This window comes from Enhydra lutris, unplaced genomic scaffold, assembly GCF_002288905.1.
Source record: "Enhydra lutris kenyoni isolate GAN:26980312 unplaced genomic scaffold, ASM228890v2 scaffoldscaffold21, whole genome shotgun sequence".
NCBI classification, from domain to species: Eukaryota; Metazoa; Chordata; class Mammalia; order Carnivora; family Mustelidae; genus Enhydra; species Enhydra lutris.
Genome location: NW_019154105.1, coordinates 35582319 through 35607283, shown reverse-complemented (window position 1 = coordinate 35607283; position 24965 = coordinate 35582319). Strand labels below are relative to the sequence as shown.

The 24965-nt window shown below is 40.2% G+C and overlaps 1 protein-coding gene across 1 annotated transcript in view; it reads left to right on the top strand.

Moving 5' to 3' along the window:
* Positions 1-11370: 11370 nt before the first annotated feature.
* Positions 11371-24965, top strand: part of LOC111149006 (NEDD4 binding protein 2) — a 78788-nt gene continuing 65193 nt past the window's right edge. The window contains exon 1 of the mRNA XM_022505881.1: positions 11371-11608. The gene's annotated coding sequence lies outside the window, so the exon portion shown is untranslated. The remainder of the gene's footprint in view (positions 11609-24965) is intronic.

The following is a 24965-nucleotide window of genomic DNA, read 5'->3' as shown; positions in this document are numbered from 1 at the left end:
TGTTCCCTCTCTCACTGTGTCTGTCTCTGTTAAATGAATAAATAAAATCTTAAAAAAAAAAGACCAAATGAAAATTTCCAAGGATAATTTGTTGTAAAGAATATGATTTTTACGCAGATCTAACTGCTAACGATTAATTCTTCCCTAATTATGAGTCATGGAAAAAAGCCGGGTATTCTTAATCCTCTGACATTGGATAGACCTGGAAGGAAATAACAGTTGTGGGAAATATTTACAGATCATTTCTTCCCTTTTTTCCCCCACCACTCATCTAATTTGCGGACACACTATTATTAGAAACAGTGTGAGGGTGGAGAGGTACGCTGTGGTTAGAGAATAGGAAAAAAGAATTGCAGCGAACAAAAACTTGCTCACCACTGAGGTAGGGTCCCCTGGGGTTGTAGTACCTTAGATTAAGCCATCAATGGTTTAGGTTTTGAATCTCGGTTTCTGGTTCAGTTAACACAGTCACATCACTTAGATGAATTAAATGAATCCACGGATTCTCATGCCAACCAATTTCTTGTGAGAATAATATGTAAATCAGAATGCTAATTTACTAATTTATGATAATAAATTAAACCAAAGAGCAGATTGTATGTTTTATCAGCTGCTTGATGCACTTTCTTTGTAGGAAAATCTATATGGAAAGCCATATACTTATAATCAGAAAGTTTTCTAATAAAAAGGAATCTAGAGCAAGAAGAGTTAGATATGTAATTTTTTAAAAAAGATTTAATTTATTTATTTGACAGACAGAGATCACAAGTAGGCAGAGAGGCAGGCAGAGAGAGAGAGAAGAAGCAGGCTTCCTGCTGAGCAGAGAGCCCAATGAGGGCCTTGATCTCAGGACCCTGGGATCATGGCCTGAGCCAAAGGCAGAGGCTTTAACCCACTGAGCCACCCAGGCGCGCCTGGATATGTAACCTTAAAGGCCAGGATTATCATGTTATGATAACTGAACACAACCATTTCAATGGTAGGGACAGACTTGTTCAGGGAGGGTTGCTTTTTCTCCACTGGTATTTTCTTTTATGTAGATTGAGCTGTGATGGTATAACCCTTAGCTTCTCACTATTCCTTTACCCATCCCAGGAAAGAGAGAGTGATATCTGATTGGTAAATTTAGGAAGAATGACCTAGGCATCTCGCTTCATTCCTGCTCTTTTTCTTGAGTAAGTCGCACTCAGAGAGCACACACTTTTTTCAGGATATAAACCTTACTTGGTTCAGTGTGTTGCCCAGGGCCAACTTCTCCATTGGACACATTAGGATCAATGTCTAGGGTCTACCATACTTTCAGAGGTCTGTAAAATGTTTTAATTTAAAATCAGAAGGAAAAAAATGAACTTGTAGGTAAAAGAAAAAAATTAAGATTTTATTTATTTACTTGAGAGCGAGAAAGAGATAGCATGAGTGGGGGAGAGGCTGAAGGAGAGGGAGAAGCAGACTCCTGCTGAGTAGGGAGCCTGAGGTAAGGCTGGATCCCAGGACCCTGAGATCATGAACTGAGCCGAAGGCAGAGGCTTCACCGACTGAGTCTCCCAGGCATCCCAGTCAAAGAAAATGATTAAGGGGAAAATGTTCAATATATAATAACACACACACACACACACACACACACATATATTTATTTATACACACACTCAACATCTTCATTATCCATTCATCCATGAATGGACGCTTAGGCTGTTTCCATAGATTTGTTATTATAAACAATGCTGCAGTAAACAAAAGGGTGCATGTATCCCTTTGAATTAGTGTTCCTGTATTCTTTGGGTGAATACTCAGTAGTGAGATTGCTAGATCATAAGATATTTCTATTTTTTTTAAGATTTTATTTATTTATTTGACACAGAGAGAGATCACAAGTAGGCAGAGAGGCAGGCAGAAGGAGAGGGGGAAGCAGGCTACCCACTGAGCAGAGAGCCCGATTCAGGGCTCGATCCCAGGATCCTAAGACCATGACACGACTGAAGGCAGAGGCCCAACCCACTGAGCCACCCAGGCGCCCCAAGATATTTCTATTTTTAACTTTTTGAAGAACCTCCATACTGTTTTTCACAATGGCTGTACCAGTTTGCATTCCTACCGACAGTGTGCAAGTGCTCCTTTTTCTCCACATCCTTGCCAACACCTGTTGTTTCTTGTGTTGTTGATTTTAGCCATTCTGACAGGTGTAAGGTGATATTTCATTATAATCTTGGTTTGCATTTCTCTGATGATAAATGATGATGAGCATCTTTTCATGTGTCTGTTGGCCATCTGGATGTCTTCTTTGGAGCATGTCTGTTCATGTCTTCTGCCCACTTTTTAATCAGATTATTTGTTTTTTGGATGTTGAGTTTTAAAAGTTGTTTATGTATTTTGGATACTAGCCCTTTATCAGATAATGTCATTGCAAATATCTTCTCCCATTTGTTTTGACTGATTGTTTCCTTCACTGTGTAGAAGCGTTTTATTTTATTTTATTTTGATGTAATCCCAAAAGTTTATTTTTGCTTTTATTTCCCTTGCCCCAGGCGGCATATCTTGAAAGAAGTTGCTATGGCTGATGTCAAAGAAGTTACTGCCTATGTACTCTTCCAGGATTTTTATGGTTTCAGATCTCACATTTAGGTCCTTAATCCATTTTGAATTTATATTTGTGTCTGGTATAAGAAAGTGGTCCAGTGTCATTCTTCTAGATGTTGCTGTCCTGTTTTCCCAGCACCATTTATTAAACAGACCATTTTTTTTTCCCATTGGATATTCTTTCCTGCTTTCTCGAAGATTAATTGACCAATAGTTATGGGTTTATTTCTGGATTTTCTATTCTGTCTCATTGATCTATGTGTCTGTTTTTGTCAGTACCATATTGCTTTGATTACTACAGCTAATATACCTTGAATTCCAGAATTGTGATGCCTCTGGCTTTGCTTTCTTTTTCAAGATTGCTTTGGCTATTTGGGATCTGTTGTGATTCCATACAAATTTTAGAATTGTTTGTTCTAATCATGTGAAAAATGCTGGTTGATATTTTGATAGGGATTGCATTAAATGTATAGATTGCTTAGGCAGGGGAGTATAGACATTTAAACAATATTTTTTCTTCCAGTCCATGAGCATGGAATGTCTTTCCATTTCTTTGTTCATGAATTTCTTTCATCAGTGATTTATAGTTTTCAGAGTATAGGTCTTTCTCCTCTTTCAAACAGGTTTTTTGGCAGCAACCCATCAAAACAATGAGAAATTCCTATGCTCTATAATGAACGAATGTTCAATGAAGGACATGTTTTGAAACACCTACATCTATAGCAGACCCAAAGCAAAATCTGGAACTGTTTTGCATATTTAAAGAGCACTTATGGAAACGCCTAGGTGGTTCAGTCAATTAAAGTGTCTGCCTTTGGCTCAGGTCATGATCCCAGATCCTGGGATTGAGCCCCCCATCTGGTTCCCTGCTCAGTGGAGGGTCTGCTTCTCCCTCCCCGTCTGCTCCCCTGCTTGTATGCATGCTCTCTCTCTCATGCTCTGTCTCAGATAAATAAATAATCTTTAAAAAAAACAACAACACTTATGTTAGGTGACACTATTCTACTCAAAGAGCAAGTTGGAATTATGAATACCATTTTCCTAGGAAAATAATTATATTCTTAGTTTTTTCCTTACCTAGTTTACTTGATTAAAACCTTGTATGGGGTGCCTGAGTGGCCCAGTTATTTAAGTGTCTGACTCTTGATTTCAGCGCAGGTCTTGAATCCTGCACTGGGCTCTGTGTTCAGTGGGGAATCTGCTTCAGATTCTCTCTCCTTTTCCCTCTGCTTCTATTTGTGCGTGCTCTCTCTCTCTAGAATAAATATTAAAATCTTTCAACAACAACAAAAACCCCTGTATATTTGAGTTTTAGCTTTAAAGCAATTAAAATTTTGATTCTCAAAATGATTGAAAGGGCACCTGGGTGGTTCAGTTGGTTAAGCGACTGCCTTCGGCTCAGCTCATGATCCTGGAGTCCTGGGATTGAGTCCAGCATCAGGCTCCCTGCTTGGTGGGGAGTCTCTTTCTCCCTCTGACCCTCCCCACCTCTTGCTCTCTCTCTCTCTCTCTCTCTCATTCTCTCTCAAATAAACAATGAAATCTTTAAAAAGAAATCTAAAAGCCAATATTATTTTCCATTTCACTATCCTACTCCCCCTAGTAAAAATGACAATGATGATGCTTTGTATGTATGTCTTACCTCAGAAAAATTGCCACAGTCTCCTTAAAGACGGGGGTTGTGTCTTTTACTTTTACAAGATCCCTAAATTCTCAAGAAATATTGGTTGAAAAAAGAATAGCTCCTGATATTTATTTAATGTTATTTAATTTTTCAATGGGATTTCAATGGATACAAATAAATTGTGCTCTTCTACCCCTTAGTGTATACATGCAATTATTCTGACTTACTTTACAGCAGATATCATTTCATCATCCTGTTTAAATTCACCTTATATAAAAAGTGTATATAAAGCCTGGGTGGCTTAGTCAGTTAAGTGTCTGCCTTCCACTCAGGTCATGATCCCAGGGTCCTGGGATCGAGTCCCAGGGTGAGGTTCCCTGCTCAGTGGAGAGTCTGCTTTTCCCTCTCCTTTTGCCCCTCCCCCGGCTCCTGCTCAGGAGCTCTCTCTCACTGTCTTTCAAAAAAAAAAAAAAAAAGTTATAAACACAAATGAAGCTTCTATGCTACAGTTCTTGGAATGTGCATTACAATACCAGGCTCATACAGAATACATTTAACTTCACTTGTAGGCTGTTTTAACTCTAGCAGACGCTTTACAAGTTCACTCGGGACCTTCTAGGAATTTCCCAAGTACTTCCCACCTTTTCAGTTCCGGGAAGGATGATGTAAAATAAATAGTACTATCCACATATTTGAAAAAATGCTAAAAGAAATGGATACCGTCTCCAGAAATGTTTAGCTTCAAAGTGTTAAGTAGTTCTGGGTCTTAGAAATTTATATTTGAAAATGCTTAAATAATTGCGTTAGGATTGGTGTTCTTCTTGCTCTGTTCCCTAATGCTTTTCCTAAAATACAAATCAGCTTAAACCAAACCAACAAACTTGTCCTCAATCCTCAAACTGTCCTAATTAGCAAAATTCAAGAAATTTCATGTTTCAGAAATGTTATCACCAAACATTCACTGAGAAGTCTCAGCTCTTAGACAGGATTGGAGAGGAAGGTCTATTAGGAGGAATGTGGCCCCAGGCCACAGTTTATATTTTGGCCCCAGGCCCAGGTTATATTTTCCACCATCAAGCACTACTTTTGCTTAGGGTGAAAATCTTTTAGAATGCCTTCTGAGCTAGCCCTCTCTCAACTTGAAAGAGGTAAGTATTTTTTGTGTTTCTTTTTGTTTTTGTTTTTTTTAAAGATTTTATTTTATTTATTTGACAGAGAGAGAAATCACAAGTAGGCAGAGAGGCAGGCAGAGAGGGAGAAGCAGGCTCCCTGCTGAGCAGAGAGCCCGATGTGGGGCTTGATCCCAGGACCCTGAGATCATGACCTGAGCCAAAGGCAGAGGCTTAACCCACTGAGACACCCAGGCACCCCTGTTTTGTTTTGTTTTGTTTTTTAATTGTTAAATAGTACAATCAGATTTTGAGAACCCAAATGGATTTCATTATAGAGAACATTACATTTCATTTTAACAAGCATTCACAAAAAACCTGCTAAATAGTTAAACTCTGTTGGACACCACTATTAGAAAACACCTCAAGTTAACCTAGGCCCACAAAGGGGATGTTTATTGTGATAAAAGGAATATTTAAGAGAAACAAGGAGAGGGGCACCTCGTGGCTTAGTTGGTTAAGCATCTGTCTTCGGCTCAGGACATTAGCCTGGGGTTCTGGGATTGAGCCCCTCCCTCAGCAGGCTCCCTGCTCAGTGCAGAGTGTGCTACTCTCTCTCCCTCTGCCCCTCCCCCTGCCTTGTGTGCTCTCTCTCTCTCTCTCTCTCTCTCTCTCTCTCTCAAATAAATAAATACAATCTTTAAAAAAGAAAGAAAGAAAGAAACTAAGAAGAGGGTTGCAGCTAGCCCCAGGAAAGACTACAACCAAATCGTCCATCTCTCAATCTGTCTTCTCTGCTTCGTCTGCTTCATTATTTCCGGGAGAGGTTCCTTTGCTCCCCAGCCTTCTTGCAGAATATATCTGGCCCCAACTTCTGAGTTAATCCTCTGACAGGCTTAGCTGCACAAAGAAACTGAATCTCTCTAGAGTATTTTATTCTTACTAAAATGATATTTTTAAAAAATTGTAAATAGATTCTTTTGTTTCAAAAAGGTACAGTGAAAAGTATTTCCAGCCCTTTTCCCTCTACTTACCTATTTCTGTTTCTCCAAGGCAACCAATGGTACCAGTTTGTTCCAGCTCCTTCCAGACCTATTTTATGTATATGTGATAAAACACATTTATCTATCTCTATGTCTAGGTATTCTTCTCTCCCCATTTTTCCCCACTAATGGCAGTATAATATACACACATTTTCACTGAGCAATTTATTCCAGAAACTGTACAGTATCAGCATTTAGAGAATGCCCTAGGATTTGACGTTGTGAGCTAACATATTTCACCATTTCTGTGTTGATAAACATCTAGGTTTTCCCCTTTTTTTGCTATTACAAATGATGTTGCAATAAAAACTGGAACACTCACACATTTAAGAGTAATTTTTCTTTTTTCTGTGAGCAATCTTTTTTATGCATTGTCTATTTTTTTTCCTATTGGATTATTGGTCTTTTTCTTATTGATTTCTATGTATTTATATATTAGAGAAATCAGTCATTTGTCTCCAATTTGAATTGCATTTTTTTCTTGTTTATCATTTGATTTTACTAATGATGTTTTTTGTCTTCGTCCTAATTCTAAAATTCCCCAGGAAGGGCTAATTGGATAAAGACACATACTCTTGGTTAATTCACTGTGGCTGGGGAGATAGAGTCTTTTTTTTTTTTTTTTTTTTAAATCCTGGAGTGCACTTTATGGAATGGGGGTAAATAAAACTAAGGGGAAATTGTGCGTGAGGAAGGTACCCTAAAAGGAGTCTACTAATTTCAATGTGTAAAGAACCCTTTCTAGTAACTGGGGATACATCTTCTTGCCTAGGGGAAGAGAGCTCACAGCTTAGGGAAGATACACAGTGACACATAGTCACCACTGCAATTGCTTAAAAGCGGATATATAAATTGCTGTGGGCATAGAAGAAGCAGCAGTTCATTAAGTTTGGGGTATCTGGGAGAACTTTACAGGAGAAAAGGAATTTGAGCCGGGTGTGTAAAAGACAGAAATAAGTGAAAATGAATGATTGCTGGCCAAGGGCTTAACATCATCGAAAGTAGGTTATATTGGGAAATGTATGATTGTCACAAATGGAAGAGTAATGTGACTGACAGAAAAACGTCACCAGGAATGGCTATGGGATGTACTATTTCCTTATTGGTAAATGATACAAAATCTTCTGAGAGAGGTCACAAATAGGCAGAGAGGAAGGCAGAGAGAGAGGGGGAAGCGGGCTCCCCGCTGAGCAGAAAGCCCGATGCGGGGCTCCATCCCAGTACCCTGGGATCATGACCCGAGCCGAAGGCAGAGGCTTTAACCCACTGAGCCACCCAGGTGCCCCTAAATGATACAAAATCTTAACAGTTACGTAAAGCTGGAGCTACCACAATATGCTTCTGGACTGAAGCGTGGCTTCCTGTAAAAATCCCCCACAAAGACAGACTGTGGTCTCTATCATACCCACAGGATTCTCCCAGGCATGAGAAAGCTATCCTTGCCATACTGCAGTTCTGGTTCTCTTAGGGTTTTTTGTTTTTAATACTCTCTTTGCCAATCCCATCTCTACCCTTCCCTGTCAGCTTTGGAGACTGCCTCATGCCTGCCTGCCTACTCATGGAGAAATTGGGTAAAACAGGGATACATTTCTCAAGAGCATTCCTCAGTGTTTCTAGGCTTGAGGGTCCATTTGAAGTCCATATCTGCAGAATTAGTGGCAGGATTTGGATGCATGGGCTGAGGGGCTGGGATTTTATCTTCAAACATATAAATGAGTGTTTCTTCCCAAAGCATGATATAAAATTTTATGCCCTGAAATACTCTCCATGGAAATATGTAATATGTAATGCTATTCCTCCCTTTCATAGTGTACCATGTCATATTAAAATCTCTCAGAATTTATTCAAAGGACAGAATGCAATGAGAAGCCTTCCAGTTTAAAAGAAAGGTATAATTTATTTACCCTTCATTTGCAGATTTTCTCATACAGTATTTCTTACAATTTTGAGAAAAGCTAAAATAAATAGTGGGGAGCTGTGAAGTTTCTGAGGCAGTCAGATTTTGTTTTTCATGAAGTTTTCACTCAGTCTGCAATGCCCTCTTTCTCCTTATTTTTTTCTTGTTTCAGTTTGCTTATTTTTGTTTTTTGCTTGCTTATTTTTTGTTATTGTTCTTTGATTTCTCAATAGTAGGTTGATGTTTTTCTCCTCCTTCTGCCTCCCCACCCAGCTTTACCAACATACAATTGATAAAGTTATACATACTTACGTGTGTACAACGTGATTTAACATATATTGTGAAATGATTAACACATCCATCACCTCATATGATTACCTTGTGGGGGGGCACATGTGCGTAGAATACTTAAGATCTATTCTCCTAGCAAATTTCAGTTCTCGAAAGTTATCTCCCATTAGTAGATGTGGTTAGTATTCTATTCCTTCCCTCAGGATATTTGTTTCCTCATTTAAAAATCTTTTATTTATTTATCTATTTTTAAAGATTTTATTTATTTGACAGACAGATCACAAGTAGGCAGAGAGGCAGGCAGAGAGAGTCGGGGGAAGCAGGCTCCCCGACGAGCAGAAAACCCGATGTGGGGCTCGATCCCAGGACACTGGGATCATGATGGAGAGCTGAAGGCAGAGGTTTTAACCCATTGAGCCACCCAGGCGCCCCTTAAAAATCTTTTAAACACAACTTTATGCCTGCCGTTTATAGATAATTGCACAAAAAGTCATTTTTCTTCATGATTGAGCCCACTAATATTTGCAAGTAATAGTAACTACTTTCTATTGAGTATTTTTACATGGTTTCATTATTTTAATTAATCAGAAAGTGAATATAATGAATGCGTTTGAGAGATCAGTGAGTTTTAGAGGGCTTAAAGTAATTTTCCTGAAGTCACAGAGCTCGTAGCTCTTGTTAAGCATGGTAAAGCAATCCTTTATAAAGATAAGTCCACTGATACTTATTTACTTTAGATGACAGCAATATTACCCACTATCCAGTTTCCACTAGATTTAAAATTGAAAAATACAGGCGCTCCAGCATATGTTGGTCCTACTTTCTTTCAGTAGCTTTCTTGCAATGATGCTATTCTAGGGGCACCTGGGTGGTTGAATGGTTAAGTGTCTGACTCTTGATCTTAGCTCAGGTCTTATTTTGGGGGCTCGACCTTGGGGTTGTAAGTTCGGCCCCACATTGGGCTCCACTCTGGTTGTAGAGCCCACTTAACAACAATGGAACAATGTTATTCTAAGTTTAATTGGAATGAAAACAAGTATTTATCAGCTATTATGTACAGGAGGAAAAAGTCCCGAGACAGATTTTCTTTGATTTGCCATATGCTGTGTTGTAGAGCAATGCTCACTCATTCTTTCATTCAGCAAATATCCATGGATTGTTTATATTGTACAAGGTTCTGAGGAATAAAAGATTGAATGGGGAATGGAATCTATCTTCAAGGAATTGATGAATTACTGAGGGAAATTATAAATATGTAAATAATTATAATTAAGCAGAATGCTGAGCCAAAATCAAAGAATGTGAAAGCAGAGATTATTTTTGATTGGGAGGAAATCATACTTATGTTCTAAACATAAATATAAACATCAACAAGCAGGTTTAGTATTTAGCCATTAAATAGGCCAAAGATGGCTTTAGACAAATACGAAAGATTTACTTATGATGCATTGGCCATTTTATTTACAAAAATCCAAGACATTTTCTAAAAGAGAAACTATTATTTCCTTAAAGGTCATCTTTCATAGAAAGAAATGGCAGTGTTCATCTTACTTAAAGTATTAGGTTGTAGGCATTTACTCATTCTTCAGATTCATCTGGCATTTTAGAGAATTAAAATATTTTAACAAACTGTAATGTAACCCATTGGAAGATTACAGAGAGCAGAGTGTGATCAAGAGTAGCAATTTGGTATTTAAGGTACATCAAGATACTCAACCATTCAAATATTCTTTTTTTTTTCCATTCATATATTCTTAAATTTCTTCTTTGAAATGAAAAGATACATGATCTTAAATGAGAATGAGCATGATAAACAATCTATTTATCCAATGTTTTAAGCCAGTGCTAATGTCTCATCCTTTCAAAGATGTGTTGTACTTCTGCTATTGGCTTAGAATTTAAACCAATAAGGAAGGAGAACATTTTTATAAATATTCACAAAGGAAGGCTGGCATTGTGAATATTGAGTAAAGATTGCTTTGTTCTTCGTTTGAGTCTGATTTTCAGAATTTTGTAATATCGATGTTTTTCTCTTATTGGTGTAGGAAGCACTCATTTTTTAAAAAATTCAAGCTGGATGATGTCTTGGCTTACAAATATATTTTCCAATGTTAAGAACACTATTTCTTATTGTTCAGGCAAGAAGTGATGAATCTTTAACAGTGTTCAAAGGAAAATCAAGAATTTAAAATGTGTTTTTATAATCGTGGTGAACATACTTCATACGAACAAAATTGATACTAATTTGCTAGATTTGTTTGAAGTTCATAATTACTAGGGTTCTTTCATTTCTAAAGTGGCATATATCACTGTTATTAGCCTCTTTTAATGGCTGTTCAGAGGCAGAGTTAATGTTAGGTTCTCAGCAATAGCTATTTATATCTTGAGATTCTGGGTTCTTTATTAAAATTTTTGCTGTTTTGAAATTTAATAAAAGCATTAGTAAAGATTTTGTATTGTAGTTTCTTTATTGGGACTCAAGGATCTCTAATAATAGAAAAAAATCATACAAAAGTAAAATTGTGTATTGTTGGTTTCATTAGAAAATTTACCATCCCGAGGTCTCTGCTTAAATATTTCTGATTCTTAAAAAAAACCCCACTAGAATGTTTCCATTGAGTGTGAGTAGGTATTCCAATGAGAACCAGATGAAGATAAAAATTCACTTGAACTTTTCCCAATTTTCCACTCACTTTAAAGCAATTACTAAAACATGGACAGTCTGCCTCTTCGACGCAAAGGAGTACTTCGTCAGGAAGCTGTTTTGTTTCTCTATGAAAAACAATGAAAGTGGAATAAAAAGCAATTGCAAAGGGAGTCGAACAGAACGAGAAAAAAAATGTATCAGCAAAACCACCATCCCCTGCAGAAAGCAAGCCTAAAAAATTCATGCACCTGAAAACACTGACTTCACGTCCCAACACAGAAGAAACAAACCAAAGAAAGCAGAGTTTAGGGGAAGAAACGGAGCAGGCGTAGGCGACAGGCTCATGGTACAGTGATCGCAAAAGGGAAGAAAACCTCGTTTTTTCTTGGCATCTGGAAACTGAAGCTCTAACGGGAGGGCAAGGTCAGTGCCTGCAGTCCAGCATCGCAAACAAGCACACGTTTCGGTGCTTCCGCCAGCGTGTTCGGACCCAAGTGGGCAGCGCGGGTTGGGAGCAGACTGCCTCCGTCCCGGCCGCTGCCGCCGTCCACCCCTTTGTTTCCCGGCGGCGAGGCAGCCGGCGCGGCCGGGAAACCTACGCGGGCAGCGCCGCGCGCGCAACGGCGGGTTCGCGCGCCCGCCGCCGCCGCGGCCCAGAGGCCCGAGTCAACAGCCCAGTGAGGCAATGCTGAGGCGGTATGGCTCGCCCGGCTGTCCCTCCCAACTTGCCGCCGGGACCCGCGCGCTGGCGGGCCCGCCCCGGCTGTCATTTCCTCCCCCGCCTCGACCAGCACCGAGTACGACCTTGGGTTTCTGTCTTGCTTTTCGGGTTGGGAGCGTGCAGAGGGCTAGAAACAGCCGTGGTCTCCCGCGCCGCTTACTTCGGCAAAAATTTGGGGCCCCTTATCGATAACGTTCACGAGCTCAAAACAGCACCCGCCTTCCCCGAAAACTCGACACTTGGAGAAGGGTTTGCTCCTCCCTGTGGCCGCTCCACCAGGCAAGGGGGAAACACAGGATTTCGGGGGAGCTTTTTGGTGGTGGTGTTGGTGAAGGCAGGGGTCCGATGGCAGAATCGGCCAGGCCGGGACTCGCTCTCCTGAGGGAGCGGGAGAGAGAGCGCCCGCGGGCCCGGTCTCCGGAGCCGGCCCCGCGGGGCGGGCCGATGCGCCACGGCGGACTCGGGGACGAACCAGAGGTCGCGGCGGGGAGCCGTAGGGTGTGTGGGGGGAGGCAGAGGGCAGCGAGCCACCTGAACGACGTGGCAGCCATTCCCTACTTCCCGAGACCCCTCCCCACTCGGCCGCCCACCCGCCCTCTCGCGGCTGGCGGCTGCGAGGCTGCTCTTCCCGGACCGGACAGAGAGCGGCAGTGTCTCCCCGCCCGGCACTAGCCGCGCGTCCCCCCCCCCCCACCACTCCCCCCCCTCCCCCACCCGCCCGGCGGCCGCCGCTGCTAGCCAGCCCAGCGCCGCGCGGGAGAGCGCAGTGGCGGCGGCGGGAAAGGGCTGCGGACCCGCGGCGCCGCGTCGCGCACTCGACGACGCGGCCCCGGCCTCGACGCCCTCCACCCGCTTTCGGAGCAGGTAAAGGCGGCGGGTGGTAGGCGGGGCGGCGGGTCCGGGAGGGAAGGGATTCCGGGGCCCCAAGCCGAAGCGAAGGGCCTGAGGCAGCGGCGGGCAGCGCTGCGACCGAAGCCCAAATCCCTGAACGTGGGGGCCGGCGCGGGGCCCGCGGGCCTGGCCGCCTAGACGGAAGGGAAGTGAGGCGTCGGTGAGAGGCGGGTCCTGGCGTGCCTCCGAGGCCCGGCGAAGGCGGGGGCCGCGGCCGCTTCCCCGGCCTCCCAGTCCGGGGCGGGCCTCCAGGCCCCAGACACACCCCTCTTGACCCCCCGGGGTTGCCTCCCTGTGGGTTCTCGCCCGGACTTGACCTCGTGCTTCTCCGAGCACCTTCGGCGTTTCCCAGGCGGAGCCTTCTCGGAACTTTGGGCCACCCTCCCGTAGTCCTAGCAAAGCCCTTTATTTACTCACTTCCTATCCAAACACAACCTCGCACTCCGCACGTTGATTTTGGACACCGTGGGAAGACACCCCAGGTCCCTGGTATTTGTGCCTCTTTGACCCTCGTCCGCACCCCCCTCCCCCACCGCAACTTTGATCCTCTGTGGGACCTTGCCCGAACCCTTCTGTCATCCGGACCCTCTCCGAGCTGTCCCTGTGCAAATCCGTCTTCGATAGAGTGAGTCATCCGACCGGGGGCACAGTTTATTCCTTAAGCTCGTTTGATTAAAGCAGTAAACAGTCCCCCCCACCCCAGAGAGCTAGAGTGATAAAGTGTAGATGCTAGATCTTGCTTGGTGTCGCTTTAAAGACTGTTCCTTTCCGCAACAGCCTTTAGAACTAGGAATCTGCAATTTGTGGCAGGGACAGGTTTGTACACATTCTCGCCATGCAGTGGTTGTAATGTCTCCATAGCACAGTTCCGACTTGCAGGCAGGATTGGCTGGTTTTTCTACACAACATCTTTAAGCCAATCAAGAAGCGCTGCTTGCCTGGAAACTGGTTAACTCAGAAAAAGGTGGGGATTGGTTGAGCGCAGAGAAGAAAATCCTGGTGATGAACCTCGTCTCCGGGAAAACAATGACTGATTTGCAGATGCCTCTCTTCTCTCACTTAAAAAAAAAAAAATACCTTTTATCCTAGCATCAGGTTTTCGTTACATTTTTATTATTTCTATGGCTTTTTCTGTCAAACACCGAGCTCTCTTTTGTAACTCGTTTTAACCATCCTTCAATTTTCAATGAAAGAATCCTTACATGCTTTTAAGAAATGTAAACGTCATGTGTTTTGATGCTCGGCGTGGTTCAGTTTTCTAACATTGTACGTTTTTGTTTTTTTTTTTTAAGATTTTATTTTTTATTTTATTTGACAGATAGAGATCACAAGTAGGCAGAGAGGCAGGCAGAGAGAGAGAGAGGAGGAAGCAACATTGTACGTTTTTAAGGTCAGAAATTAAGTCAACAATTTCTAGGTCCTATGCTAGATAGAGCCTTTATCATTTAAGTGGTTGTGTTCGGACAGGGGGGCTGCAGTGGTGGAGATGGTGGGAAGAATAGGGAAGAAATGGCTGCTTTTGTACGAGGAGCCTACAATTTACTTCATGAAAAAAGACTACTATATTAACGGGGGGAAAAAAACCCCAACAAAACAGTGCAAAATCCCAGTGCAGAAACCCAGCATACAGTACTGATGAAATGTCAGTCTGTGTACCTGTTGATTTTCATAGCTTTGAAGGGAAGAGTAAAGAGGACCAGGCGTTGGACGGAATAGAAAAAGTGGGCTTAAGTTATTACGGAAGAGTATTTTTTCTTTATTGAAGTAGGTATAGTATCTTGTACACAGTAGAGGCTAAATAAATATCAGTGTAGGTGCATGTTTTTTTTAACTGTCTGAGGATTTTCCTTTTAAAATCTCCTTTTTTGGCTTCACGATTATCCGTGATTGTGGGTGCCTTTTGATACGCAAAACAGTAACCATTTAGTAGTCACTATGAGTTTTAGGGAACAGCTATCCTCTTTGCCTTCCTTCCTTCAGCTTTTTATATGCAAACTCATGTTGTAAGTCTTGTGAAGAATAGGTCAGGCCAAATACTGGATCTTAATAGATCCCTATTAAATGCCTTTAGAAGTAGCTTTAGGAATTAAAGAAGAGAATGAATGTTTGGAAAAATATTTACCATGCCAGGCAATGAATAAGCCAAAAGTCATTATCAACCTAATCACCCTCATCCTTACAGTGATAAAAGTGGCTACCAATAATACCTGTGTGTATTTGTGCATATGTATATAAATGTATACATGTGTGTATGTGCATATATGCCAGGCACTGTTTTAAGCACTGTACATAGGCTACTGTATTTAATTTTCACAGTTCTATGAGATTTGCATTATTGCTGGTACAGTTTCACAGATGAGGAAACAGACAATATGATAAATGCGAAGAAAGTTATCCCAACATCAGCCAATGGGTATTTGGCAGAGCCAGGATTCTATAAGTTCTGGATCTTTCTGACCCCAAACCTTACTCTTATCATATTCTTTTTGTGGCCCTCTGAAACAAAACCTTCGATATCAAGTAAATCGTGACATTTCCAAATATCCACCATTCCTTGCATTAGTTATAAGGTGGATTATTTTATGTACGTTTACAAAAAGCCCCCAAAACCAAAAAAACTCCCAATTAACTGTGATATGCCATTGATTTTAGGGTTGTCCTTACCACATAAAATGTAAAAATGTCTTAAAATTGATGAAATAAGTTATATTGGTTTGTCACATAAACATTTTTTTCCCTCTACATTACAGTTCAGTTTGCTTATATAAAATCATACAGATTTTAACATTACTCTGAATTTTGGTTTATTGAAGTTTCTTTTAAGTACCTTCCTACCCACTGAACTGAAGTTTGAAAATATGTGTAGGTGGGCAGACTTGGAAGAATCTCAGCCTTGTTCTCCAGAAATTATTTCAGTAGTACATGTAGGTTCAGGTTAATTCATTTGTGCTATCCAAACTCACATAACTTTGAAAATTAAAAAAAATCATTTTGTTAATTTCCATGGAGGTGGAAACTAGCCATGCCAGCTAGGTTTTTATGACTATTAGTGGAATTATTAGCAGGAAGAACCCACATGTTGCCCTTGACTGAGCACTGGTTCTGGGTGTACCAGTCTCACTAAACCCCACTAGACTGATAGTGGACACCATTTTTCTAAATATGGATTGTTCGTATCCTTTGATCATATATTACATCAGTTTCTCTTAAAATGTTAAGAATGGTCCAAATATATGGTTATTAGTGTCTTTTTTTTTTGGAAATATTTTTCTCTAGCTTGGGGTTTTACTTTTTGGTTATTTTTATTTGTCAGAAGTTTAAAATGTTCATACATGAATCCATCATTCTTTTCCTTTGTCATTGTTTCACATTTTTTTTTTTAACATTTTATTTATTTGCCAGAGAGAGAGAGAGAAAGTACACACAAACAGGCAGAGAGGCAGGCAGAGGCAGCGAGAGAAGCAGGCTCCTTGCCAAGCAAGGAGCCCAATGCAGGACTCCATCCGAGGACCCTGGGATCATGATCTGAGCCAAAGGCAGCGGCTTAACCAACTGAACCACCCAGGCGTCCCATTGTTTCACATTTCTAAATTAAAACATTTCATTGTTCTACAGATGTAATAATCAGTTTTTTTCTAATATTCCTAAAATTAACTTTGTAATCAGAATTTAGGATAAATTCGAAGCATAAATTCATAATTCTAAGGTAATACCACCTTAATTGTTTTACAGATTATTATTAAATCATTTATCACTGTTAAAAACTTTAATCTTCGTGTTTTGGAAAGCCTATCTTATTACATGTAAATTTTGAGATATAGTTAGGACTTTTTCTGGATTCTTGCATTTTTTATAATAGTTCCTCAGTCTTTTATTGGACTTTTGTGATTGTACCATTTAATTTTATTGTTACTGTCATAACATGCTTGGTTTGTTTTTTAGTGGGCTCCATGCCCAGTGTGGAGCTCAGTGTGGGGCTTGAACTCACAACCCTCAGATTAAGACCTGAGCTGAGATCAAGTGTTGGTTGCTTAACCCACTGAGCCACCCAGGCACCCCTTCATAATATGCATTAGTATTTGGTAGAGGGAATTTCCCCATGTTACTTTCTTGAAGAAAAACATTTTTGTACATCTTCTATTCATTAAATTTAAGAATTACTTTGGGAAACTGACATTAATGATACTTTATTGTTCTGAAGCAAGGTTTCTTTTTAATTAATTAATTAATTAATTAATTATTTGAAAGTGGAGCCCAACATATGGCTTGAACTCATAATCCTGAGATTGAGACCTGTGATGATATCAAGTCAGTTGCCTAACCAATTGAGCCATTCAGGCACCCCAAGGCAGGACATCTTTTTAAAAAAAATTCTGTGTTTGAATTTTATATCTTCTGCCTAGAGTTTTTTATTGTTTTCTCGGTCCTCCTCCCCCTAACCTTTGAACCTTTGATATATTTCTAATATACACTTAATGCTATGCTGAGCTCCTTCCTCCCTCCCTTTAGTAATTGAGCCTCACTGAATCTTCCTTTTTTTTTTTTTTTCCTAACACTGGTCCCAACCTAATTACTTTAGCTATGTAAGTATTAAATAAATACTGGCATGAATAGAAGAGATATTTTACTTTTAAAAATATTTCTCCCTGTTACCATCTGTATTCTGATAATTCTCTGTCTCCAACCCAAAGCTCTTTTCCTGATAAGTGGACTCATGTATCATCTGTCTTCATGACATGTCCATTTGTATGCTATCATCAGTACTAAGCCTATCTCAAACTGTACTCATTAACGACTTTCTGTCTCCTATCCTCAAACCAAAAATACAGAACAGACTGTTTTTTCTCAGTCTTCTTTCTAGGGGAAGATTAAATGAGATAATGCATGTGTGTTAAAAATTCAGTAAATGCTAGAGATTGATAATAATAACTTGGCAGAAACAGGGGCTATCCGTTGTCCTGTGTTTTTGCTTTCACATTCTGATTGATCACTGAACCCTGTTGGATTCTTTCTTCTTAATATTTCTTGACTCTGTGCCTGCCTTTTCCCTATCCCCGAGGCTACCATCCTGCTCAGGGTTAGCATCATCTCTCACACGGATTGCTGCAGTCCTCTCCTAAGGTTGTATCCCTGCTTCCAGTGTTGCCTACCACCCCACCCCCCCATTGTAGCCACAGTAATCTATTTGACACAGCTGCACATTTTACTTCCCTGCTAAAAAACCTTTATTGTGGCTTTTCATCATCTTTAGGATAAAGTCACCTTCTTAATTTAGCTTTCAGGATCCTCATGATCTAGTTTCTGTTCGCCTCTTCGTCTTCATCCTCTCTCACCTTTTCCCTTTGCCTTCAGTGTGCTGGTCACATTCGGTTACAGCATTTCTTCCTTAGGATGCCAGGTTCGTTCAATCTAAGCCTGAGTACAGGAGCTTCCCTCTGCATTGCCTTCTCTGGTTCCCCGCTTCCCTTCCCTTTGGTTTTGTTGTCTTATGCTTGTCTTTCGGGTCTCAGTCAGGATCATACCTCTGTGGGGAAGCTTTTTTTGAATCTCAAGGCCTGGTTTTTCGGGTTTGTCCTATTTCTTCTGCTTGTTTCCCTAGCCAACTCTGTATTATCACATTGTTCTACTTTGCTTATCTATCATCTCACCCTGTAGTGGTTAGAGTTAGTGAAAGAAAGAGAGTTGGCTATCTTAAAAAATGATGTGATTTGCATGGAGGGAATTAAGTAGTTATTTTGAGGTTTACCTAGTAGAGAAGGGAAGAAGACACTATATATGATAGATGAAAGTTTTCTCCCCCCCCCTTTTTTTTGGAAGATTTTATTTTTGCAAGAGAGGGAGAGGGGGAGAGAGCGTGTGTGCAGAGGGAGAAGTAGACTCCCTGCTGAGCAGGGAGCCTGATGCGGGGCTCCTTTCTAGGATCCTGGAATCATGACCTGAGCTGAAGGAAGATGCTTAACCCTCTGAGTTACCCAGGTGCCCCAGATGAAAGTTTTCTTGGTTAGGAAAGGGATACTAGGTAGGCCCTTTTATAGTGTCAGTGAAATACATCTTTACGTAAAATTTCCATATATTCAGTTTCTCTGTTAGGACTTTTTGGATTGCAAGGAACAGAGATACAGTTAGAAATAGCCTATGTCAAAGTAGAAGTTACTGGTTTAATAACCATACAACAGAAATGGTATGGCTAGAAGTGGCCATATGGGTTAAGGTAGGAACTTGCCCATAGGTAGGTCCTTCCTATACTTAAAATCTGTGTATACTGGTGCCATTTCTCCTATTGTGGCTATACTTCATGTGGTAGGACCTGGTTCCTCCCAGTACAGCTCTATTTAGAGCCTTATTTACGAGGTTTTGGGTAGATTTGGTCACATGTCCATACCTTGACCGATGCCTGCAGCTGAAGAGCTGAGGTGCTAAGGTGCTATGCTTAGTTTAGTTTAGATCATGTAATGTGCTCGTTTATGTGTCAGGGGTCTGTTAGCAGAAAACAACCCCTGGTGGAGTAGGGGAGGAGAAGGAATTTTGGGGAAAGAAGTGGTTGACTAGGATATGGATATAGCATATATACAATCCTAGTAGATTGTAGAGTATTTTGCATATAATTTTTGGAGCTATAAAGATCCAGGAGGTCTATTCTATCCTGGGACTCAGAGTTAATAATTCATTATGTAGTTGTAACCAATGTAGTTCACTTCTCAGGATTTCTATTTGTGATTTTCTTCTCTGTTCTGACTCCAACTCTCTTCAGTGAACATCCTCTCTCCCTGCTAAATCACCTTCTCTTATTTTTTTCCCTTTGTAGTTAAACCCCTTATAATTTTATTTAAAGAGTTGGTAAACATATACCATAAAATTTACTATCTTAACCATTTTTAGATGAACAGTAAGCATAGTAGTGTTAACTGTGCATTTTTTTGTGTGAATGCATTTGTTTTTATTATTTATTAAACAGCTTTAGCAATCTTACTGGCAAGAAGCAATATTAAAAGAAATACCTTCTTTTAATCACCTTGCTTCTTTTCTTTTTTTTTTAATTTTTATTTTTTTAATTTTAATTTTAATTTTTTTAAGATTTTATTTATTTATTTGACAGAGATCACAAGTAGGCAGAGAGGCAGGCAGAGAGAGAGAGAGAGGAGGAAGCAGGCTCCCTGCTGAGCAGAGAGTCCGATGCGGGGCTCGATCCCAGAACCCTGAGATCATGACCTGAGCTGAAGGGAGAGGCTTTAACCCACTGAGCCACCCAGGGGCCCCTCTTTCTTTTTTTTAAATTAACATATAACATATTATTTATTTCAGGGGTATAGGTCTGTGATTCATCAGTCTTACACAATTCACAGTGCTGACCATAGCATATACCCTCTCCAATGTCCATCACCCAGCCACCCCATCCTGTCCAGCCCCCTCCACTCCAGCAGCCCTCAGTTTGTTTCCTGACATTAAGAGTCTCTTATAGTTTTTCTCCCTCTCTGGTTTCATCCCATTTCATTTTTTTTCTCTCTTCCCCCATGATCCTCAAATTCCACATATCAGTGATATTATATGATAATTGTCTTTCTCTGATTGACTTATTTCGCTTAGCATAATACCCTCTAGTTCCATCCACATTGTTGCAAATGGCAAGATTTCATTTCTTTTTTTTAAGATTTTATTTATTTGTCAGAGAGAGAGAGAGAGAGAGAGCACGAGCACACAAGCAGGCAGAGGTGGAGAGAGAAGCAGGCTCCCTGCTGAGCAAGGAGCCTGATGTGGGACTCGATCCCAGGACCCTGGGATCATGACCTGAGCTGAAGGCAGAGATGCCACTCAGGCGTCCCAAGATTTCATTTTTTGATGGCTGCATAATATTTCATCATCTCTTTCTCTCTCTCTCTCTCTCTCTATATATATGTATATCTATATATCTATGTATATTTTACATCTTCTTTATCCATTCATCTGCTGATGGACATCTGGGCTCTTTCCATAGTTTGGCTATTGTGGATGCTGCTGCTATAAACATTGGGGTGCATTTGCCCCTTTGGATCTCTACATTTTTATCTTTGGGATAAATACCCAGGAGTGCAGTTGCTGGTTTGTAGGGTATCTCTATTTTCAATTTTTTGAGGACCCTCCATACTGTTTTCCAAAATGGATGCACCAGCTTGCATTCTCACGGACAGTGTAGGAGGGTTCCCACTTCTCTGCATCCTCACCAATATCTATTGTTTCCTGACTTGTTAATTTTAGCCGTTCTGACTGGTTTGAGGTGGTATCTCATTGAAGTTTTGATTTGTATTTCCCTGATGCCGAGTGATGTGTTTGTTTTCATGTGTCTGCTTGGCCATTTGGATATCGTCTTTGCAGAAGTGTCTATTCATGTCTTCTGCCCATTTCTTGATTGGATTATTTGTTCTTTGGGGGTTGAGTTTGATAAATTCTTTATAGATTTTAGACACTAGCCCTTTATTTGATATGTCAATTGCAAATATCTTCTCCCATTCTGTTTTTTGGTTTTGTTGACTGTTTCCTTTGCTGTGCAAAAGCTTTTGATCTTGATGAGGTCCCAATAGTTCATTTTTGCCCTTGCTTCCCGTACCTTTGGTGATGTTTCTAGGAAGAAGTTGCGGCGGCTGAGGTCGAAGACGTTGCTGCCTGTGTTTTCCTCAAGGTTTTTGATGGATTCCTGTCTCACATTGATTCATCCGTTTTGAGTCTATTTTTGTGTGTGTTGTAAGGAAATGTCCAGTTTCATTCTTCTGCATGTGGCCATCCAATTTTCCCAACACCATTTGTTGAAGAGAGACTGTCTTTTTTCTGTTGGACATTCTTTCTTGCTTTGTCGAAGATTAGTCAGCCATAGAGTTGAGAGTCCATTTCTGGGCTCTCTAATCTGTTCCATGGACCTATGTGTCTGTTTTTTTGCCGGTACCATACTGTCTTGATGATTACAGCTTTGTAATAGAGCTTGAAGTCTGGAATTACAATGCCACCAACTTTGGTTTTCTTTTTCAACATTCCTCTGCCTATTCGGGGTCTTTTCTTGTTCCATACAAATTTTAGGATTATTTGTTCCATTTCTTTGAAAAAAAGTTGATGGTATTTTGATAGGTATCGCATTAAATACGTAGTTTGTTCTAGGTAGCAGGGACATTTTCACAATATTTGTTCTTCCAATCCATGAGCATGGAACGTTTTTCCATTTCTTTTTGACTTCCTTAATTTCTTTCATGAATATTCTATAGTTTTCTGAGTACAAATTCTTCGCCTCTTTGGTTAGATTTATTCCTAGGTATCTTATGGTTTTGGGTGCTGTTGTAAATGGGATCATCTCCTTAATTTCTCTTTCTTCTGTCTTGTTGGTGTGTATATGTGCATTGTTAATACAGTAGATCTCTAGAACTTTTTCATCTTGTAGATCTGAAACTCTAGTCCCAAAGAATTTTCCTTTTCTCCCTCTTCTCCAGCCCCTGGCAACCATCATGCCACTTGCTGTTTCTAAGGTTTGACTACTTTAGATACTTGTATAAGTGGAATCGTATAGTATTTGTATTTTTGTGACAGGATTATTTCACTTAGCATAATGTCCTCAAGGCTTATCCATGTTGTAGCATATGACAGGATTGCCTGCCTTTTTTGAGGCTGCATAATATTCCATATTGTGTGTTCGTGTGTACACCAATTATTCTTTATCCATTTTTCTGTTAAAGAACATTTATGTTGCATGGGCATTTTTGGTTGCTTCTACTTCTTGGCTGTTGTGAATAATGCTGCATTGAACATGATTGTGCAAATATTTCTTTGGGGTCTTGTTTTCTTTTCTTTTTGGTATATACCCAAAAAGTGGAATTGATGGATCATAATATATTTTTGACTTTGGAGGAACCTCCATATTATTTTCTGTAGCAGCTGCACATTGTATTTATTTTATTTTTAAAATTCATATTCCAGTATAGTTAATATTCAGTGTGAAATTAGTTTCAGGTATGCGACATAGTCATTCAGCAATTCTTTATATTACTCAGCAGCTGCACATTTTACATTCCCACCAGCAGTACACAGGAGTTTCAGTTTCTTCCCATTCTTACCGACACTTGTCCCTGCTCCCCCCCCTCCTTTTTTGATAGTGGCCATCCTAACAGTTGTTAAGTGATACCTCATTATGGTTTTGGTTAACATTTCCTGATGATTAGTGATGTTGAACATCTTTTCATATGCTTGTAGATCATTTGTATATCACTTGTAGAGAAATAACTATTTGGAGTCCTTTGCCCATTTTGAAAATTGAGGTTTTGTTTTGTTTTGTTTTTGACTTGTAAGATGTATGTATTTTGGATATTAACATCTTATCAGATGTATGGTTTGCAAATATTTCTCTTATTCTGTAGATTGCCTTTTTGCTCTGTTGATTGTTTTCCTTTGCTGTGCAGAAGGTTTTTTTTAAGTTTGATGTAGTCCTGTTTGTTCTTGCTTTTGTTTCCTGTGCTTAGGTGCCATATCCAAGAATTCATGCCAGTCCAGTGTTATGAAGCCTTTTCCCCTGTTTTCTTCCAAGAGTTTTATGGTTTCAGGTCTTATGTTTAGGTCTTTAACCCATTTTGAGTTAATTTTTGTATATGATATCAGGTAAGGTTCCAGGTTCATTCTTTTGCATGTGGATATCTGGTTTTCTAGGCACCATTTGTTGAAAAGACTATCCTCTCCCCATTGTGTAGCCTTCGCATCCTTGTCAAAGATTACTTGAAGGTAGGGTCCCTGGGTGGTGCCTTTGGTTAAGCGACTGACTCTTGGTTTCGGCTTAGGTCCTGATCTTAGGAACATGAGATTGAGCTCCACATCAGGCACCATGTTCAGTGAGGAGTCTGCTTGGGATTCTTTCTGTCTTCCTCTCCCTCCCCTTTTGCCCCTTTCCCCACTCATGCTTGCTCCCTCTCTCTCTGTCTCTCTCTCTCAAATAAATAAAGATTACTTGACTCTATATGTGAGGATTTATTTCCAGGCTCTGTATTCACAACCTGAGATCAAGAGTCCTGTGGTCCACTGACTGAGCCAGCCAGGAGCCCCTCTTCAGTTTTATCCTTTAAGATTTCTTCTTTCAGGGGCACTTGGGTGGTTCAGTACGTTAAGCGTCTGCCTTTGGCTCAGGTCATGATCCCAGAGTCCCCGGTTGCAGCGGGGAGGTCCTTCTCAGTGGGGAGTCTGCTTCTCCCTCTGCCCCTTAGCCTGGTCTAAATAAATTAAATCTTTAAAAAAATTTTTTTTCTTTCATTTTCTTTCTTCCCATGACTTATAGAGTGGTTGAATTTTTCTTCTCAGAACACACATGGATAGATAACCAGATATAACCTTTACTCTGCTTTATGAAAACTTGGCATATTTGAATTAGAAGTTTCAAATTAAGTGTTGGTATTTGGATTAAAAATAATTTTTTTCTTTATAGATTAGACAGACTAGTTTACTTGAAGCATGGTACATTTAAAGACTTTTATAAATGGAAAATTCTTAAGCATATAGAAAAGTAGAATAGTACATTGAACTTGTGTATACCCACCTTCTAGATCGAATAATTTTTAATAATTTTGCCATATTTACTTTACATATCTGTGTATGTACATCTAAATTTTCTGCACCATTTAAAAGGATATTAATGGTGGCAAGTGAAAGTTACTATTTTTTTTAGGATTTTATTTATTTGAGAGAGAGAGAGTGAGTAAGAGAGAGAGAAAGAGTGAGCAAGAGAGAGCACAAGCCAAGGGGAGAGACAAAGGGAGAATGGGAGGGAGAAGCAAACTCAGTGTTTCAGATTCAGGTTAAAGGTTTTTATACTAGTACTTTAGCAATGCTTTGTATTCATATTGTTTCACGTTAAGAGCACATAATGTTTACTTGTCCATCATTCTGATGCTGTGTTTCATCACCACACTGAGGTGGTGACAACCAGATCATTTTATTGAATGTTATCTTTTTCTTTTTGCATCTGTAAGTCATCTGTGAATGGCACTTCGGCACCGGGTAAATCTCTATCAACCTGTTTCACCTAATAATTTTAACCTTCTTTGGTGATGGCTGATTCTTGTTCAGCTACTTGTTATAAATATTAAGATTCTTTTGTTCCTTTCACATTCTTTTTGTATAGTCATGTTCTGTGAAGAAGTTTCCCTCATCAATTAGGGCTATTTTGTTACC